This window comes from Hemitrygon akajei, chromosome 2, assembly GCF_048418815.1.
Source record: "Hemitrygon akajei chromosome 2, sHemAka1.3, whole genome shotgun sequence".
Lineage (NCBI taxonomy): Eukaryota > Metazoa > Chordata > Chondrichthyes > Myliobatiformes > Dasyatidae > Hemitrygon > Hemitrygon akajei.
The window spans coordinates 21,265,665-21,288,085 of NC_133125.1; the positions used below are offsets into that span (position 1 = coordinate 21,265,665).

General features: G+C 41.8%; 1 protein-coding gene across 2 annotated transcripts in view; it reads right to left on the bottom strand.

Annotated features, from left to right (window-relative positions):
* Positions 1–22,421, bottom strand: part of fbxl17 (F-box and leucine-rich repeat protein 17) — a 684,991-nt gene that overhangs the window by 455,615 nt on the left and 206,955 nt on the right. The window lies entirely within an intron of this gene.

The following is a 22,421-nucleotide window of genomic DNA, read 5'->3' on the forward strand; positions in this document are numbered from 1 at the left end:
TCCACTAAATGCCTCTCTTACACCTTACCCCTTATCTCTTTATTGTTTGCTTTGTTGAATTTTAGTCCATCTTAATTATCCTGTCTTGTATTCTTCACACATCAAGATAAACAATGCTTTTAAATCAATAAAATATAGCAGCAAATAGATATATTTAACAGCCATTTAACAGCCTATACTTATATTAGAAGGTTATGAAATGAGCTTCCCTGAAGATTCCATTGACAGAATCAATGACAGGTGTTGTATAAGTATACCACAAATGAGAGGACAGCCAGGGAAGGAGGGGTTAAGCCACTAAAATGGTGAGCAATGTGAGCGAGATCCTAAATTAATACTTTTAATCTGCATTCACCCTTGGAGAAGGACATAAAGGAATCAGAATCATGTTTATTATCACAGACATATGTTGTGAAATTTATTTTGTGGCAGCAGTGCAATTCAAGACATAAAAAGAATTTATGACATCTAAAATAAAAAAAATGCAAAAGACAAATAGGTCATGAACCATTCAGAAATCTGATAGCAGAGGGGAAGAAGCTGTTCCTAAAATATTGAACGTGTCTTCAGGCTCCTGTACCTCCTGTCTGATGATAGTAATGAGAAGACATCATATCCTGGATGGTGAGATTCCTTAATAATGAATGCTTCCTTCTTGATGTACTGCCTTCTGAAGATTTTCTTGATGGTGGGTTGGCTTGTACCTGTGATGGAGTTGGCTAAGTCTACAACCCTCCACAGCCTTTTTCAGACTTGTGCGTTGGAGCCTCCATATCAGACAATGATGCAACCAGTCAGAATGTTTTCCACGGTAAATCTGTAGAAACTTGCCAGAGTCTTTGGTGACATACCAAACCTCCTCAAACTCATAATAACAAATAGCTGCTGACATGCTTTCTTTGGAATTGCATTAACATGTTGAACCCAAAATGGATCCTCTGAGATATTGACAGCCAGGAACTTGATGCTGCTCACCCTTTTCACTGCTGACTCTCGATGAAGACAGGGAGAAGTTCGCCTGACTTCTCCTTCCTGAAGTCCACTATCAATACACCCATCTTGCTGACACTGAGTGCAAGCCCTTACACTTTTGCACAGTACTGTAGAAATTTTATGCATTGCACTGTACTACTGCCACAAAAAAAAATTCATGACATTTGTGAGTAATGATAAACCTGATTCTGATATGATGTTTTTAAATTGTGGATTGATAGTGGGAAAGGGGCAGGGAGAGGTGTACCATGGTTGGGAAAAGGGGAAGGGAGAGAGGAGGGAGTGGGAAGCAACAGAGACACATTCTCAATAAACCGATTGTTTGAAATCAAATTACCTTGTCTGGTGTCTCAGGGCTGGGTGTGTCTGTATCAACACTAACCCGCCTCTGGCACTCCTTCTCTGCCACCTGTCCCACACCCATCTAGCAATGCTCCACACTCACCATTCTCAATATCCTTTACTCCCGCCAGAATTACAAACTTGCTTTCCACTCCACATTGACAAATAGAGTACTGTGCAAAAGTCTTAGGTACATATATACAGCTAGTGCACCTAAGACTTTTGCACAGTGCTGTTTTCACTGCTATATCCCTAAAAGATGGTAAGTTCAGGGAAGGGTACATGGATATTCAAGAGTATGCCTTACTGCGGATTTGTTAGACATCATGGAATAGTTAAAAGTAAGTAGATGCACAAGATGGACAGAACTGGATGAGCTCTTGCCCAGTTTGGTTGGGAAGCAATGGAGGAAATAGGTTGGACATTGGGAAAATTTCTGCTTCTTCGTTAAGATGCTGAGGTGCTGGGAGACTGGGGGATATCTAATATGGTTTCTTTATTTAAAATGGGGAAATACTTGAGAAAATCCTTGCTCACTAATTTAATTGTGTTTCTGAGGAGATAACGAAGAAGGTTGATGAAGGCATGGCAGTAGATGCAGTCTCTATATGAATTTTTGTAAAGTGTTTGCCAAGATCCATGTGGTAGACTGGGCACAAGATTAAGACACATGGAATTCAAGGTGCACTGACTAACTGGATCCAAAATAAGGGGTAGGGCATATGCGGTAAATGCTAAGGTGCTGAGGGATGTTGATGAAAAGAACCTTGAGTTTCAAGTTTATAGTTCCTTGAAAACCGAAAGTAGATAATGTTACAGCATCCTTGCCTTCATAGGTTGGGCCATAGATTAAAAAGTTGCAATGTAAAAAATTATTAGAACACACTGGGTGTGCAGTTCAGGTCTCCAAACTATAGGCAGAATATGGTTGTGTTGGAGAGAGTGCAGGATGTCCATCAGTTGGGGGACTTTAGTTAGGGGGAGAAATTGGATAAACAAGAGGCATACAGTTGAAGTCAGAAGTTCACATACACCTTAGCCAAATACATTTAAACTCGGTTTTTCACAATTCCTGATATTTAATCCTAGAAAACATTTCCTGTCTTAGGTCAGTTAGGATCACTACTTTAAGAATGTGAAATGTCAGAATAATAGTAGAGAGAATGAATTAGATAGATAGATAGATAGATAGATAGATAGATAGATAGATAGATAGATAGATAGATAGATAGATACTTTATTCATCCCCATGGGGAAATTCAACTTTTTTCCAATGTCCCATACACTTGTTGTAGCAAAACTAATTACATACAATACTTAACTCAGTAAAAAATATGATATGCATCTAAATCACTATCTCAAAAAGCATTAATAATAGCTTTTAAAAAGTTCTTAAGTCCTGGCGGTTGAATTGTAAAGCCTAATGGCATTGGGGAGTATTGACCTCTTCATCCTGTCTGAGGAGCATTTCAGTTTTTATTTCTTTCATCACATTCCCAGTGGGTTAGAAGTTTACATACACTTTGTTAGTATTTGGTAGCATTGCGTTTAAATTGTTTAACTTGGGTCAAACGTTTTGGGCCGCCTTCCACAAGCTTCTCACAATAAGTTGCTAAAATTTTGTTCCATTCCTCCAGACAGAACTCGTGTAACTGAGTCAGGTTTGTAGGCCTCCTTGCTCGCAAACGCTTTTTCAGTTCTGCCCACAAATTTTCTATTGGACTGAGGTCAGGGCTTTGTGGTGGCCACTCCAATACCTTGACTTTGTTGTCCTTAAGCAATTTTGCCACAACTTTGGAGGTATGCTTAGGGTCATTGTCCAGTTGGAAAACCCATTTGCGACCGAACTTTAACCTCCTGGCTGATGTCTTGAGATTGTTACGAAACCCCGTAACCAGGTAACTTACCAGCAAAGATAGATGGATCAGCTGAGTCGGATGCTACTATTTTCAAGCGTTTTATTCAAAAAGGGCACATGTATGGTTAATACAAAACATTCAGATCATATACATCATCAAAACTCAATCTAAAACACCGGTGTAACCATAATCAATCAGAAATAAGCTCTACAGTTGTCTAGGGGTTAATACTGAGTCCAACGGAAATATAAAGAGTCACTCAGAAGTTTGCAGGCTTTTCCTTTTTGGGAACCGCTGGGGTTTTCACGTTGTAGAGAGAAAGAGGTGATTTAGAAAAGATAAACACTTGCCGTCGTCTTGGCAGAGCAAATCCTTGGAATCAGGGGAGCAGACTTCCCCGTTGTTATTTTAAAGCAGTCTTTCGTTGGTTCTAACCACAGATTCAAATTCGGAATCTAACGCACGTGGCTTCCTTCAACATGGCGTCCCGCTCCCACGGGAATCGATATTGTGTTTCCTTGGTGTCTGCTGGGTGCGTCTGAGGGTTTCCCCCCCCTCAGACCCGCCTTTATACTTCTTCACGGGATCGCAGGTGTCAATCAAGTTGCAGGTAATGCGATCTCTCTCTCAACCAGCCCACTTTGCCCGAGGGCTTTTCACGTGGTCTCCACGAGACAATAGTCAAGGTCACCTTCATTCTGCTTCTTGGGAGAACATGGTCTCTCTCTCTTTTTGGGTCAGTTGACCCCCCTTAACTAGGGTTCTTGCGATTTTCACAAAGGAGGGGGCCAACGGCATAACAAGATGTTGCTTCAATATATCCACATAGTTTTTCTTCCTCATGATGCCATCTATTTTGTGATGTGCACCAGTCCCTCCTGCAGCAAAGCACCCCCACAACATGATGCTGCCACCCCCATGCTTCATGGTTGGGATGGTGTTCTTCGACTTGCAAGCCTCACCCTTTTTCCTCCAAACATAACAATGGTCATTATGGCTAAACAGTTCAATTTTTGTTTCTTCAGACCAGAGAACATTTCTCCAAAAAGTAAGATCTTTGTCCCCATGTGCACTTGCAAACTGTAGTCTGGCTTTTTTATGGCGGTTCTGAAGCAGTGGCTTCTTCCTTGCTGAGCAGCCTTTCAGGTTATGGCAATATAGGACTTGTTTTACTGTGGATATAAATACTTGTCAACCTGCTTCCTCCAGCATCTTCACAAGGTCCCTTGCTGTTGTTCTGGGATTGATTTGCACTTTTCGCGCCAAAGTACGTTCATCTCTAGGAGACAAAATATATCTCCTTCCTGAGCGGTATGACAGCTGCGTGGTCCCATGGTGTTTATACTTGCGTACTATTATTTGTACAGATGAACGTGGTACCTTCAGGCATTCGGAAATTGCTTCCAAGGATGAACCAGACTTGTGGAGGTCGACAATTTTTTTTCTGAGGTCTGATTTCTGATTTCTTTTGATTTTGTTTGTAAACTACTGACCCACTGGAATTGTGATATAGTCAATTAAAAGTGAAATAATCTGTCTGTAAACAATTGTTGGAAAAATTACTCATGTCATGCACAAAGTAAATGTCCTCAGCGTCTTGCCAAAACTATAGTTTGCTAATACGAAATCTGTGGCATGGTTAAACAATGAGTTTTAATGACTTTAACCTAAGTGTATGTAAACTTCTGACTTCAGCTGTAGGTTTAAGGTAATAGGGTAAAGTTTGTTTTACATAGAGTGGTTGATATCTGGAAATAGCTGACAGAGGTGGTGCTAGAGTCAGATACAATCTTTACATTTAAGAGACATTTAGGAAAGCACAAATTAGGAAAATGATGAAAAGTACAGGGATGTTCATCCTGGGCAAACTAATGTTTAAAGCACACATTACTAATAGCACAATGTTACATGATCACAGTGTCACTCATTTTAGAAAGTTCTATCAACATTGATAAGGCAATTCTTTCAAATATATAAAAGGTATATATTTTCTACATATTGTCATCCAAGTACTTTTAATAGCTGACAATCAAAATACACTACTGGATTATTTCGCAAACACGAGGAAATCTGCAGATGCTGGAAATTCAAGCAACACACACAAAATGCTGGTGGAATGCAGCAGGCCAGGCAGCATCTATAGGAAGAAGCACTGTCGAAGTTTCGGGCTGAGACCCTTCAACAGTGCTTCTCCCTATAGATGCTGCCTGGCCTGCTGTGTTCCACCAGCATTCTGTGTGTGTTGACTGGATTATTTCATTGACTGCATTCTGACAGTCAATAGCTGGCAAGAAACAACTTGAACTTTTATTCTTCTTTGAACAGAAAAATATCCCAAGGCACATAATAAAGGTGTAATCAAAATACGGACCCCCAAGTTGAATGCTGATGGAAGAAAGATCAAAAACTTGGTTAAAGGAATAGATCTAAAGAAGGGTCTTAAAGGAGTGCAAGCTGGAAATGGAAGATGAAAAAAGGACAAAATTACCTCAAGAAACCCAGTGCATGGAAGCTGAAGGCATTGCTGCCAGTAGAAGGGTGAAAATAGGGGGGGGGGGGGGTTTGCTTTGAAAATCAGAGTTTGAGGAGTGGCCAATCATACAAAAATGAGCTGCTGGATTTCTTGAGGGCCTCAATTAGAGGGATGAAACAGTGATGGAATTTAAACACAAACGGGGGACTCATTCTATGTGTTCAGCAATGGGGAGCCAAAATAAATTAACAATGACAGACTGGGCAAGACAGATATACTCAGCAGAGATTTGGAAGCTCACAGAACATGGACAGCATCCTCGAGTCTTGCGCTTAACAAACTAAGATTAAGGTTTTTCCAAAAGCAAACTGAGAAAAGGTCACATGATGACAAGATTACAAAACTGTAAGTAAATCGTCTTTGGTATTGGCCACTAAACAGTGTGGGAATTACAGCCCATTGTTAAAGAGAAAAGTTTCGCTTAAATCTGAGGAAACAGGTAATCTTGAACCAAAACTAATAGTTGATACTATAAACCTGGGCCCACATACCGCAATGACAGACTGGTTGACCCAAACAAAGTGAAAATTATCAACATCCTGGAAAGCTGAGCTTCTGAATTCAGTATCATAGACAACAGAATATAGTTTCTGGCTTCCTTCCAGAAGGAAAAACAACGGGAGCTTGAAACTTCCTGAAATTTGTCTCATAGTTTTTGCATTTGTACATGAAGCAGCATGAAACAACATTTCATTTGTGCAAAAATCTCATTATTAAAAATAGAACTTAGTAAAATAAAATGGCATTAATGAAAAAGATAAATCTTTCTGGTATTCAACATTAATGCAAGGGCTTTCTGTTCAATTTATAGCACAGCAAGTAGTAAAACTGAATACAGTAAAGTTTGAGCTGGCAATGGTCACCAGGTTAAAACAAAATGATCAGGAAAGTTGCAGGATTGTCATAAAAATCTGTGTTCAGCCACAGAACTTCTAGCCAACAGGTAGATTTGTCATTGCTCAATTGATCAACAGGACAACATGGGATGGTCAGGAACTATGACCTTACCAGGATCACCCTTATAAGAATCCCTTATTGTTTGCTTTTGGTGGCTGCACCTGCTGTTGGGCATTGTGCAGCTCAAACTACCTGCGTCTCAATATCACCAAGACCAAGGAGATGGTGGTGGACTTTAGGAGATCTAGGCCTCATATGGAGCCAGTGATCATTAATGGAGAATGTGTGGAGCAGGTTAAGACCTACAAGTATCTGGGAGTACAGTTAGACGAGAAGCCAGACTGGACTGCCAACACAGATGCCTTGTGCAGGAAGGCACAGAGTCGACTGTACTTCCTAAGAAGGTTGGCGTCATTCAATGTCTGTAGTGAGATGCTGAAGATGTTCTATAGGTCAGTTGTGGAGAGCGCCCTCTTCTTTGTGGTGGCGTGTTGGGGAGGAAGCATTAAGAAGAGGGACGCCTCACGTCTTAATAAGCTGGTAAGGAAGGCGGGCTCTGTCGTGGGCAAAGTACTGGAGAGTTTAACATCGGTAGCTGAGCGAGGGGCGCTGAGTAGGCTACGGTCAATTATGGAAAACTCTGAACATCCTCTACATAGCACCATCCAGAGACAGAGAAGCAGTTTCAGCGACAGGTTACTATCGATGCAACGATGCAATGCTCCTCAGACAGGATGAAGAGGTCAATACTCCCCAATGCCATTAGGCTTTACAATTCTACCGCCAGGACTTAAGAACTTTTTAAAAGCTATTATTAATGCTTTTTGAGATAGTGATTTAGATGCATATCATATTTTTTACTGAGTTAAGTATTGTATGTAATTAGTTTTGCTACAACAAGTGTATGGGACATTGGAAAAAAAGTTGAATTTCCCCATGGGGATGAATAAAGTATCTATCTATCTATCTATCTTATAAATTAGGTATTTTCAAGGTCGAAGCAGGACATAATATCACTAAGCCATTGAGCATGAGTGGGTGGGGCAGCATCTCTCCACCTATGAAAACTAACCATCTAGCCAAAAGAGAGGCAAAAGATAATGTTCTACGTTTAATTGGACTCAAATGCATGTCTACTTCACCGAAGGTGCCAAAAAGAGCAATCATAGGGTTAGGTTCTAAGTGGCAATTAAGAATATGGGATAAAGTTAAAAAAAACTTCTCTCCAGAATTTCTCTAGACTAGGACAACCCCGGTACATATGAATAAGAGAAGCCTCGCCCCCTTTACATTTGTCACAAACGGGACTAATGTCAGGATAAAACTGCGATAATTTAGTTTCAGACATATGAGCCTTATGTACAACCTTAAACTGCAAAAGGCAGTGGTGAGCACATAAAGAGGTTGAGTTAACTGACTTAAGAATTGAATCCCAAACCTCATCAGATAAAGGAATATTTAAATCATGCTCCCAAGCAGTTCTAATTTTATCGAACAGGGCATGCCTCAAGATCACTAACTTATCATGAATAATAGATATTAAACCTTTGCCCAATGTATTAATACAAAGAAACAGGCCTACAACGTTTTTCTCAGGCATCTCAGGAAAGTTTGATATTAGAGGGTTAATGAAATGTCTAATTTGAAGATATCTAAAGAAATGAGTATTAGGTAGGTTAAACTTTGCAGACAGTTGTTGAAAAGTTGCAAAACGATTATCTGTGAAAAGATCTTCAAAGCACCAAATGCCATTTCCATACCAATCATGGGATGTTGAGTCTTGCATAGAAGGTAGGAAAAGATGATTGTGTAAAATAGGACTAGAGAGAGAGAAACCATGAAGGCCATTACATTTTCTGAACTGAGCCCACATTCTCAGAGTGTGTCTAAAAAGAGGATTAACATTTAGTCTAGGCAAGTGACAAGGAAGTGCGGATTCAAGAAGTGCAGAAATGGAGAGATCCTTACTAGAGTTCAACTCCACTGCCACGCATTTGGGCAGTCAGGCTGATTATGAAATAAGGACCAAAAAGTAAGACAATGAATATTGGCTGCTCAATAATATAAATGAAAATTAGGCAAGGCCATACCACCTTGCTTTTTAGATTTTTGAAGGTGAGCTTTGTTAAGTCTGAAATGTTTGCCCTTCCATAGATAGAATGAAATAATAGAATCTAACGAATCAAAAAAAGATTCATTATTCACCTCTCATTCGGACATAAAGTTTCATAAGGTGTGGGGACGTTTTCTTGAATAATTTTGTAACTCCTCTTTAGATTAAGTTTATCCTTTTTTTGTGCTATAATCTCTTACTTTCAGCTTTTTTTCTATAAGTTTTACGTTTTTTTTATGTGAATTACATTATAGTTTTGGTAGTAGGCACTATATTTTTTAATATATATTTACAGCTCTGTGGGGTCGAACGTTCCAATTAAATTTCTCTTTTACACATTGGAATGGTTGGCCTGTGGCGACCCACTTTCTGCGCAGGCGAACCGGCTCACAAATAGCCAGAGCGCGGGGGGAGACTTTGGTAATGCACCGCTAACGTCATTTCCGCCCGGAGAGGGCGGGCGCTAGGGATTAAATGCCAGCACCACAAAGTTTGAATAAACTAGTCTCGAAGCGACTTACCGACTGCGTGTCGTTATTTCAGCGCTGTGTGTAGCACATTGCTACATTGGTGACCCTGACGGTCCAAACGGGATTTGGACCAAAGATGACAGACTCTTCATCTGTTCACGCAGTTTCGCTAAAACTGCCCACTTTCTGGACACTGCGACTATGCGTGTGGTTTAGCCAAGCAGAAGCCCAGTTCCAGATTCAGCAGATATCCTCTGATTCCACGTGTTACTATCACGTGGTGAGCGCCCTTGACCAAGAGACGGCCGCCCAGGTTGCGGATTTCATACAGTCGCCCCCGGAAGAAGGCAAATATGAAGCATTCAAAGTGCTGCTCATTGGGACCTTTGGCCTCTCACGGCGTGAGCGGGGTGACCGCCTGCTTCACCTGGACGGTTTGGTAGGCAGACTGCCGTCAGCATTTATGAATGAGATGCTGGCCCTGGCTGACGGACACAAGCCCTGCCTCATGTTCGAGCAAGCGTTCCTAGAGCAACTGCCCGGGGACATACATCTGCTGCTGGCCAACGCAGATTTCAGCGACCCCTGGAAGGTGGCAGCCCAGGCAGACATGCTGTGGAAAGCCAAGAGGGACAGCGTGGTGTCCGTCGGTCAGATTACCAAGCCATGCGCCCAAGAGCAGACCAGACCAGGCCCGGCAGGGGGTGGCACACAACACAGAGGCAAGAGTGAGGAGGACAGGGATCAGTGGTGTTTCTACCACCAGCGGTGGGGCATAGAAGTCCGCCGTTGTCACCCGCCCTGCAAGGGCCAGGGCCAGCTGCCGCTAATGACTATGGCGGCAGGCCACCAGGACAGCCTCTTGTACATCTGGGACAAACAGTCGGGACGCTGCTTCCTGGTCGACACCAGAGTGGAGATCAGCATTTTGCCCCCGACGGGTTAGGACACCCGCAACAGGAAGCCAGGACCCACCCTGAGGGCCGCAAACGGCAGCACGATACGGAACTACGGCACCTGCACAGTGCAGCTGCATTTCAGCGCCAGCCGGTTCACGTGGGACTTCACACTGGCCGCGGTGGCCCAACCACTCCTGGGGGTGGACTTCTTCTGAGCTCACAGCCTGCTGGTCGACTTGCAAGCGAAAAGACTGGTACATGCCGAGACTTTCCAGACGTTCTCCCTGGGTGAAGCCAAGTTGCCGGCCCCACACCTGGACTCCATCACGCTGTCGGAATACGAATTCACCAGAATCCTGGCGGACTTTCCATCGATTCTGGCACCGCAGTTCATGGCAGCCATGCCCAGACACGGGGTTCAGCACCACATCCCGACCAAGGGACCACCCCTCCACGCCCACGTACGAAGGCTTCCCCGGAAAAGCTCCGCCTGGCGAAGGAGGAGTTCAAGAGGATGGAGGAATTGGGGATCGTACGGAGGTCTGACAGCCCACGGGCCTCCCCCCTGCACATGGTGCCCAAAGCAGCTGGGGGTTGGAGACCATGCGGCGACTACCGCAGACTGAACGAGGCTACCACTCCAGACCGCTACCCCGTGCCGCACATGCAGGACTTTGCAGCAAACCTGCATGGGGCAAGAATCTTTTCCAACGTAGACCTCGTCCAGGAATACCATCAGAGGTGCACCCTGACGACATCCCCAAAACAGCACTTATCACCCCGTTCGGCCTGTTCGAGTTCCTCCGAATGCCATTCGGCCTGAAGAATGCCGCACAGACATTCCAGCGGCTAATGGATGCGGTGGGACGCGACCTGGACTTTGCATTCATCTATTTGGACGACATCCTTATAGCCAGCAGTAGTCGCCACCTCCGCCAGCTCTACTCCCGCCTGAGTGATTTCGGCCTCACGATCAACCTGGCCAAATGCCAGTTCGGTCTCGATACCATCGACTTCCTGGGCCACAGGATTACCAAAGGCGGGGCAACACCTCTGCCCGCCAAGGTAGACGCGATCCGCCACTTTGCCCGGCCCAACATGGTCAAAGGCCTACAGGAGTTCGTTGGTATGGTGAACTTCTACCACTGTTTCCTACCCTCAGCAGCCCGTATCATGCGCCCTTTGTACACCCTGATGTCGGGTAAAGGCAAGGACATTACTTGGGACGAGGAGGCCACGGCTCCTTTCATTGAAGCCAAGGAAACCTTGGCAGATGCTGTGATGCTGGTGCACCCCAGAACAGATGTTCCGACCGCCCTCATGGTGGACGCATCCGACACACCAGTCGGTGGGGTGCTGGAGCAGCTCATCGAGGGGCGCTGGCAACCCTTGGCGTTCTTCAGCAAGCACCTACGACCACCCAAACTCAAGTACAGTGCTTTCGACCGGGAGCTGTTGGCACTGTATCTGGCAATCCGGCATTTCAGGTACTTCTTAGAAGGCAGGCCGTTCACCGCGTTCACGGACCACAAACCATTGACCTTCGCGTTCACGAAGGTGTCCAATCCCTGGTCGGCTCGCTAGCAGCGCCATCTGTCCTACATCTCCGAGTACACGACGGACATCCAGCATGTCTCGGGAAAGGACAACATCGTGGCGGACACACTCTCTAGACCAGCTGTCCAGGCCCTGTCCCTGGGGGTGGACTATGCAGCACTGGCGGAGGCGCAGCAGGCAGACGACGAGATGCCCAGCTACAGGACCGCAGTCTCGGGTTTGCAGCTGCAGGACTTTCTCGTAGGCCCAGGTGAGAGGACCCTCCTGTGCGACTTGGCTACCGGCCAACCTCGCCCCATCGTCCCGGCAGCCTGGAGGCAGCAAGTTTTCGATTCCATACATGGTTTGGCGCACCCATCTATCAGGACAACCGTCTAGCTGGTCTCAAGCAAGTTCGTGTGGCACGGACTTCGCAAGCAGGTCAGTGAATGGGCCAGAACATGCGCGCAGTGCCAAACAGGCAAGGTGCAGTGGCACACTAAAGCCCTGCCGCAGCAGTTCGAACCCACCCACCGGAGGTTCGCCCACATTCATGTGGATATCGTGGGCCCCCTACCGGTGTCCCGAGGAGCGCGGTACCTCCTAACTATGGTAGACCGGTTCACGAGGTGGCCAGAGGCGGTCCCGCTCACCGACACATCTGCCGATTTCTGCGCCCGAGCACTGATTGCAACCTGGGTAGCACGCTTTGGGGTACCGGCCCACATTACCTCCGACAGAGGCGCCCAGTTCACCTCCCACCTGTGGTCGGCTGTGGCCAGCCTGTTGGGAACGCAGCTACACCACACTACTGCCTACCACCCACAGTCGAACGGACTAGTGGAACGCTTCCACCGTCACTTGAAGTCGTCTCTCAGGGTCCGCCTGAGAGGACCTAACTGGGTGGACGAGCTTCCCTGGGTCCTGCTTGGAATTCGCACAGCGCCCAAAGAGGATCTGCACGCCTCGTCGGCCAAATTGGTGTATGGTGCACCCCTGACCGTCCCGGGAGAGTTCATACCAGCCCCAAGGGGGCAAGAGGAAAAACCCGCAGTAGTCCTGGACAGACTACTCGAAAGGCTCGGCAACCTGGCCCCCGTGCCGACTTCACAGCACGGACGGACCCCGACCCATGTACCCAAAGGTACTGTAAGTTTGTGTTTGTACGAAGTAGCGGACACCGGGCACCGCTACAGCAGCCATTGAAGGTGATCAACAACAACGGGTCCACATACGTTCTGGACATTGGGGGGAGAGAGGAGGTTTTCATAGTGGACCGACTCAAACCAGCCCATGTGGACTTGGTGCAGCCGGTTGAGGTTCAGGCACCGCGGCACAGAGGCTGATCCAGACTGTGGACATTGGGGGGTGTATCGCCGGTTCTGGGGGGGGGGGGGGGGGGTTATGTGGCGACCCACTTTCTGCGCAGGCGAACCGGCTCACAAATAGCCAGCGCGCGGGGGGAGACTTTGGTAATGCACCGCTGATGTCATTTCCGCCTGGAGAGGGCGGGCACTAGGGATTAAATGCCAGCGCCACGAAGTTTGAATAAACTAGTCTCAAAGCAACTTACCGACTGCGTGTTGTTATTTCAGCGCTGTGTGTAGTACATCGCTACAGGCCTAGAGTTTTGTAGTGGGAGGGTGGGGAGGACACTAACTTTATATGATTCTATTTTGGGTGCTTTTTCCTTATTGCTATGAATTATATATTAGACACGTTTGTTTTGCACCGTATAAATTTCTATTTTGTTGATATTTTTGTTGTATTGTAGAAACTCATAAAAAATTAATTAAAAAATATAAATGAGGTATTTCAGAGAAGTAATCCTTTCCATTATCAACCATTAGTTCATGCAAAAAATAATTTTCCAAGGGAAAAGTGCACACGACGAACAGAAGGTTGAATCTGGCCTTAAGAGGTTCAGATTTGATAGAGAGTGATAAAAAGAAATGCAATCTGGAACCCAACATCTGGCAGCTGCCAAAGATTCCCTATGCTTCATGTTAACGCGTACAAAAGGAATAGCAAAATAGGGGATACAGTCATTTAAACACACAGAAATTAAAAAAGCTGAAGAGCAATGCACTGATGTTATGCAGAGCAACACATCATACATAGATTGTAATAAGCCTGTATCATGTTACCCTGCTGCAGCCAGTTGCAAAAACAAACACAAGCTTACAACATTCCCCACTGTCGTAAGGAATGCCCTTGTAGTCGTATGCTATTCCTTCTGAGTTTCCCTTCTTGGCTGAGCATTGGGCAGGACCTAGCACTAAACTGATACATTAAACTGTCTAAAGTTCCTCTAATGTGGGCCAGAAAGGGAAGTGTATTTTTTATTTTTATTAATTAATATCTGTTAAACACTTTTTCAAATATATGTATAATTGCTTTATTTTTAATTATCTGAAACAACATCAATATCTTTGAGATTAGTGGCCACGCCAGAAAAGCCTCCAGCTCAGCGAGACTAACTGAGGCAGCAGATGTTTAGTTCATTAGAGGGCATTGCACATGGGGCAAGAAGGAGGCATGGGCTTTGTTGAGCTTGATCTTGTCCAATATGCCAGAGAGAGTTTGAAACAGAATGCTGAAGGATACTCCTTGAGCTGTAGATAATTCTCATTGGCCCTGACAAAAAACTGCCGAGTGAACTTTAATGAACTCCTTAATTTTTCTGAAAATTTTACAACTTTCCTCCAGCAAACTCCTGGGGTGCTTATTTGAACTTACAGGGAATGGAAGGATATCAAATAAGGCAATCCTAAACCATAGTCACATTTTGCACCAGCAGCAGTGTTAATTGCAAAAAACTTGCATTTGATCTAATATTTATAAACCTGATGCGCACACGTAATCCTATCGAGTCTCAGAGGAAGGCTTTTACTTTGCAATCCTTTTCTTATTAGCACAATGATATTTTGTGAATGACATGGATGAACAGACTTAATAGCAGTAAATAATGGAAATCTTCTCCAATAAACAATATCCTCCTGTAATAGTCAATGATTATGCACAATAAAGTAGCTCGGCCTGAATATATATCATCACAATCCATAAGCAAATTATACTCAAATATAACATTGAATATTCATAGACCTAGCTGAAGGACCACAGTACAGCTTGTCCCTGAGTTACAAACGTTCAATTTACGAACAACTCATATTTACGAACGGCCTACCATAAAGCCTATTACATATATTAAAAATTTGTCCGCTCGAAGAAGAACACTGTCTGCCATTTTAAGTTAGATCATGTTGCCATTAACACTGTGTTGAGTGTGTAACTTTGTATTTGTCTTAAATTTTTCTTAGCAAGATTCACCCTGACCCCCCCTTCTCCAGTCAGCACCACCCCCACTTGTCCCATTTAACCTGTCTCAGTGCGGGTGGACTTTAAGGCCCGAGGGAGCTCAGGACCCGCCACCTGCAGCTGCTGCTGAATCCGCAATGTTTCTGTTCCGTTGACGGAAAACGATCACAATTGAAAATAAAATAGAAATAATAAAGCGATTGGAAAGAGGTGAAATGCCATCAGTCATTGGAAAAGTATTAGGCCACAGTTGGTCAATGATCGGAACAATTTTAAAGGATAAAGTGAGAATAATGGAGCATGCGAAAGGCCCTGCCCTGATGAAAGCTACAATTATTACTAAGCAATGCAATGGTTTAATTATTGAAATACATACATTTCTTAAGTGTTTTATATGCATAGAAAGGTAAAATATATAATATAAACTAAAACCAACGTTTGACTAACTGACGCTAAATAATACCGGATGTACCTGTTCCAAGTTACATACAGTTTTATTGCATCATCATTAAGGATTAAAAAGTGAAGTATAAATGCAGAGAGACTAAAGGAGGATTTTCCAGAGTTTGAGGTCAGGACTGCTGAAGTCATGGTTGCTAAAGATGGACGAATTAATACTGGGAATGAAGAACAGGTCAGAGTGCAGAGATCTCAAAAGCATGGTGAATATTATAAAGGCAGTAGACAGCAAGGCCATGGAGGGCTTGCAATAAAGGGATGAAAACTTTGCAATTAAGACATTCCTAGACTGAACCTAAATGTACTTCAGAAAGCAGAAAGGTAATGAATGACTGAACTTGGCAAAAGGCTATCAACCAGAAATTATAATTGTTGCTTTCTCCATTGAAGCTGCCTGACTTGCTGAGTGTTTACAGTGTTTAATGCTTATGCTTTAAACTTCTACCATCTGCTTTTCAAACCCTGATACATTTTCAAATAAAAGTACTTGTGGCTTTGATATGTTTATGTTCATCAAGGATGGAACTCAATCCTGACGGAACAGCTATCCAACCTGATTAACTTCACCCTCAAGAAATCAGTGGCATCTGATAAGGAGTTAACCAGTCAAGTGCCTTGTGAATATTTGCTGATACTGGCCAGACAGCAAACTGCATTATTGATTTATAGATTAAGTGCTTTGTGCTTGCAAAGACAAGAAAAATAAGGCATATTATTGCTCTGCACTATCAGTTATAGCTGGCCATTAATTTAATGCTGAGCTCAGAAAATGCTCACAGTTCTCATGGCAAATCGTCAGTACTGGTATTTGATGTTCCAGTAGTAGAGAACACATGGAAAAAAATTGTAACTGCATCTATTATTTCAAGAAATTATTTTAACTTGTCTGCTTCCCTTCAAGGGCATAGGATTTGGTAGGAAATATAGAACAGAAATAGAACAGAAACCCTCTACCTGGGGTTTGTGTTCCTATGAATTTTATTCTGCATCTCAAATTTTTGTTGAATGGTTTGGGGATTCTTTAAAGACAAATTTTGATTACTTCAGCAGCTGTAATGCGAGGCTTGCTATACCCCTTCTGCGTTTTTTTTACATGTAAAAACCTGAGTTACCAAACAAAAACTCTGATTCGTAACATCTGTATAGATGTGAAAGATAAAGAGAGAGGGTGAGTGAAAGAGGCAGACTGAAAGAAAAAGTAGATACACACAGAAATGTCAGCAAAATCCAGGCAGGTATATTCTTCAGTTATTGTGTTAAAGTTGAACTTTTAAAACAAAGATTTTTGTTGGAAGCAATCAATCAACAGGAAATACACAAATAAATTTAAGAAGGCAAGGATCTTAATTGGGGCATCTGACCTATGGTATTGTCCTTGCAGTAATGCAAAAGGAAGATGTGAATTATAAGCATAAGAATGAAAGATGATCATTTAATTCAGGATTTTTCAGCCCATTCAATTAGATCAGTATACTGTAATCTGAACCTTATTCCAATAAGTATACACAACAGTCAATGCTTTTTATTTTTGTTCTGACAATTTCAAAATGGGAAAAAAATACAGTAATGCCTTTTGTCTCAGATTTTACATGGGATATAAGGAAGTGGGTTCTGTAAATATCATCATGAAAAGAACCAGATATCTGAAAAAAAAACAAGTTTAATGAAATCTTATATTTTATTTTTAAATCACTGAATAACAAATTGTCTATTTTCAAAAAACTGGCTGACGAAAGAAGATTACTAATTGAGACTGACAAAAATCCAATAAAGTTGATACTGTACTGTTCATAAGTATTCAGATGGGATTAACACAGTGCTATCTGGATTATTTTGGAATCAACTATCCTCTAAATTATTGAACAGATGATTCAGTTGTTGGGATATGTTAAGTCTCAACAAAAATCATATAAATTCCCGTTTAATTGAAATGTTGTTCTTCACTATTTTGTGAGCAAAATATAGTGTAGTCAGGTTAAAGCTGAAATGAATAATTGATCATTTAATTATATACTAAGTATTACTTATTGCCATTCCACCTCTTCAGCACCAAACTTTAACAATGACAAGTTTGGAGTTCGTTTTACATTTTAATGGTTGAAGGCTTTTTAATATAATAAAATTAATGTTGCTTTCACTTTGGCTTCCATCTCTTTTTTTGTAATCCAGTCTTTTCTTTTGTGCTTTCATTTGACATTAAATCTGGCCAATCAAATTAACAAAACTATTCATATCTCCACATTTTTCATTATACAGTCTGTTTAAGGAGATACCTGGTGCAAAAGATCTTAGCTGCCTTGCAAGATGCACTACAATATTCACTGAACACTCCCTGTAGCTTATAGAAAAAAATCGTCATCAACATAAAAAAGAACTACCTAGTCTAGAGGGTGAGTGGGGAGTAAGTAGTTGGGTGTTAGAGTGACTTATTGGCTACTCTTAACTAATGTTCAATTAATTGAAATTAGTGCATAAGGGACAGGAAAAGGATCAGTCCATTCCAGACAAACCATTTTCCTGGCAACTCCTAACATCCATTGATTCTTCACCAATCCAGAAATATATCAGTCTCTGCTTTTGAATGCAAGTATTACTGCCATACCACCACTTTAGCACTGAAACTTAACACAGTAAATACATTTTAATGGTTGAATTTTACTTTCCTATGTAGCCTTCATTTTCTTTACATTTTGGCTCTTTGCCTCACTTCACCTCACCAAATCTTTCCTTCTGTGCATTATAGAGTCTGTAGGACAAGGTAGATGGGGTTGAGAATACTAGATTCATCCCCACCCTCTGTGTAAAGAAATGTATTTACAGGCTTAACTTTAGAAAAGTAGAAAAACAGAGGGCTATGCAGTAGGGAAATTCTACACAGCTTCCAGAGTAGATTACATGGAAGGCACAACATTGTGGGCTGAAGGGCCTGTAATGTGCTGTAGATTTTCTATGTTTTATGTTCTAAAAACTTACTTTAATTAATCATTTCAACATCGTTTTTGCACCTCAGATGAAGAACAAAACCCCTCACCATACTCCTATCAATTGGTCACTCAGAAAAAAGGTCAATTTTCAATGCAATTTGCCAAAACAACCAAACATCATGAATGTATTCAAATAATGGATATCACCAGACTACTTGGCGAACATTGGCACCGGGTATATTCACAGTTATGATATGCACTGAACACTGCATAAGTGGGAAACATGGCCAAGAATGACTGAGGACCAGTATAGTGTACTTTGACTTACTCTCAAACTACGTTCAACAGTAACCAGATATCAAAACTTATCATCCTTATGGTAGTGTTTTTTGTCTACCAACTCATTCAGGAAATTTGAGGACCACACAGTTAAAATTCAAATGTTAGTTCATGTAATTAAGTTAGATCCTGTAAATAAAAGACTGCAATTAATTAGAAACATATGGATAAATTGTACACTTCCTTTTTATAGATAAACTTTCCTCTGTGTTTTTGCTAACCACAGGAAGCAGCATTTTCCTTATTTTCAAGCAGTACGTTTCAAATTGCTTGTTGAAATCAGTTTAATGGGCTGATGTGCATTTCTGAAATATTTAATACAATGCATGTATTTCTGAGTTTGTAATTCAAGGCTTTCAACATCTGAATCCACTACACTAAAGCATAAAAATCATTCATACCTTTAGCAGCATTCATCTTCTTCTGGACAAAAGATTTTGTGTTTCAAATCTTAATGTCAAACTACAAATACTCCAAATGCCAAAACACTTTGCATTCTCTTCAGTCATTAGTAATTTTCTTTTCCAATTTTCTCTTCATGTTCTTAATTCCTTTTCAGCAACATTCAATTGGCTTTCCAATCTTCTTATTTCTAATTCTTTCAATCAATGAAAATTACTTGTGCTTGTTCCTTACAAACCTTCAATTAAAAAATCTGAAGCTAAATCATAAAAATTCTCTTCACTCCAAATGGAATACATTACATAATGCAATGAAACTTAAGAATGTGCCGATGTTGGCTTTCAACTTGAGCTGAAGTTGAAACTTTTATTCTAATAGGTCAACTCTCATGAAAGGAATACTTAAAGCACATCTTAGAAGACATAAGCTAAACAACCAGGTTCTATGCTTGGATAATTAGGCTGGCGGAGCTACATGATCCAGTAGTTAAAATACTTTTTGGCAGGCTTTATATTACTTATACCCTATCATGACAGTAAAAGTTATTCTTGTTACTTATTTTATTCTTGATCATTTAAACTTTTCAACAAGTACACAAGTTAACTTTTCTCAATAGCCTTCCTAATCCAGTCAATTCAAGCAGAAATCTATGACAAGTGGCTGTGAAGATTTATTTTCCTGACACCCACTGTGAAGTAGGTGAGTATGAGATATCAAAGTTAGAACCTAATTAACATTGGATGTTCTGGGACAGATGCATATATGATGCTTATTCTTGGGGGGGGGGGAGTCTCTGAATTACGTAAAATAAAATTGGGAGCTATATAAAATTGTGAAAGACACCAAATTGTGGATAATGGCATCATTACTGCCAGAGCAGGGGACAATTTCAGAATGTGACATAAAATCTGTAATGTACGTTGGCTTCTTTCTAAATTATCCTGCAGAACTGAAGTACCATTACATGATCAGAACCTATAGAAATTGTCTTTACCAACTCAGCCCTCTATGTGTCAATGCATAGTTTAGGATAAAACAGATTTTCAATATATTGATTGTTAATAAGGTTCTCGTTTCAGATTTCAGTTTTTTGCCCTCAAACAAAATCTAAACTTCTGTCACATTATGATCACTATTCCACAGTTAGGAAATTACAAATTAGTCCTATTTCATTATACATCACTGATTCTAAATAGCTTATTACCTGTTTAATTAACAAAGTATGATTTTAGAAAATTATCTTGAATACATGCCATAAACTCATTTTCAAGATTTCTTCTGTCAATTACATTGAAGATTCAGGTCCATCATTATTGCAGTACTTCTTGAAGTACAACTACAACTCTTCTTGAAGCAAGACCACAGCCAACTTAAGCAATTCAACACACAATATGCTAAGGGAACTCAGTGGGTCAGACATTAATGGACCCTTTCCAGTTCGCTTTATCGCTCAAATCGATCCACTGCGATACAATAGCCTCTGTCCTCCACTCTGTCCTGTTCCACCTGGAAAATGGGGTCTCATATGCCAGAATGCTGTTTATAGACTTCAGTTCAGCATTCAACACCATCATACCCCAGAAACTGGGGGGAAACTGTCTTGCGGAATCTCAACACCTCCCTCTGCAATTTAATACTGGACATCTTAACAGTACGGCCACAGTCAATCTGTGTGGGCAGCAATGTCTCTTGTCCTACTACACTGAGCAGTGGCGCTCCCCAACGCTGTGTGCTCAGCCCGCTGCTGCTCACACTGTTGACGCGTGACTGTGTCACAGGATCCAGCTCAAACCGTGTCATCAAATTTGCGGATGACACAACATTGTTACACCTTATAAAAAATGATAACAAAATGATGTATAGAGAGGAAGTGGATTTGTGTGAGAAGACGAGCCTATGCATGAACGTGGAGAAGACGAAGGAAATCATTGGGGACTTCAGGAAGGTGCAGAAGAACCATCCCCTCTGAAAATAACATGGCTCCTCTGTACAGAGAGTGAAGTGCACCAGGTTCCTGGGAGTTCACATCACAGATGACCTCACCTGGTCCCTTAATATAACCTCTCTGAATATGAAGGAGCCTCCACTTCATGAGAAGATTGAGGCAAGCAAGGCTCTCCCTCCCCCATCTTAACTGTGTCTTGACAAGTCCCATCTAGTAAGGGAGCAGTTGAGCATCGGACCGGAAATCCGAACAAGGGACTCTGAGAACAACTGAGAGGATTATAGGAATCTCCCTACCATCCATCAGGGACATTTATCAGGGGTACAATGTACGCAGGGCCCTTGTATTATTTAGGATCCTGCCTATCCATCCAGTATCCTCTTTGACTTTCTACCATCCAGCAGGAATCTATGATGCATAAAAACAAGAACAGTCAGGATGAGAAAAGTTCCTTCCCCCGGGACATCAGGCTTCTGAACTCCCTGCCGCATTGTATTTTGAAGTGTCACTGGTTAATCTGTTCTGGACCTTACAATATTTAATATTAAAGCACTTTAGTTTGTTGTATATGTGTGGTTCATCTGTATATTTTATCTTTACCTTCATAATTTATCATGTTTTATGTGTACTACTATTCTTTACACTCTGGTTTGAAGAAACATTATCTGGTTTCTATATTCATTATATGGTTATTTATGTTACCTACTTGTATATAATTAAATAACAGTAAACGTGACTTGACTTGAATGGGGGAAATCATCAGTCGACATTTTGTCCAAAATCCTTTATGACACAAGCAGATGTTTTATAACACTTGATTTTCTTTACTTTCACTTAATGGCAATACCATATCCAGTGCACCACCAATATCTTGAACATTACATTGACCAGAAATTCACCTGAACCAGAGACATAAATACTAATATTTTCTTTAGGATATAATTTACTTCCTGATGCCCCAAAGCTTTTCCACCATTCACAAGGCATGATAGAAAACATCCACTTGGTTTAAAGAGTGTTGCTCCAGCAGTTTTCAAGATGATTGACATCAAAATGGAGAATACAGTCCACTACCCGAATATTCATTTCCTCCACCAACTACTTACAGTACAGTCGGCCCTCCATATCGGCGGGTTCCACATGCGCGGATTCAACCAACCACAAATCGGGAAAACCCAGAAGTTCTCCCTCCAGTACTTGTTGTTTGAGCACATACAAACTATTTTCCTTGTCATTATTCCCTAAACAATACAGTATAACAACTATTTAAATAGCATTTACATTGTATTAGGTATTACTGTATAAGTAATCTAGAGATGATTTAAAGTACAGGCAATCTTTAAGTTGGATTTGTACATAAGCTGGAACAGGTACATCCAGTATTATTTAGCG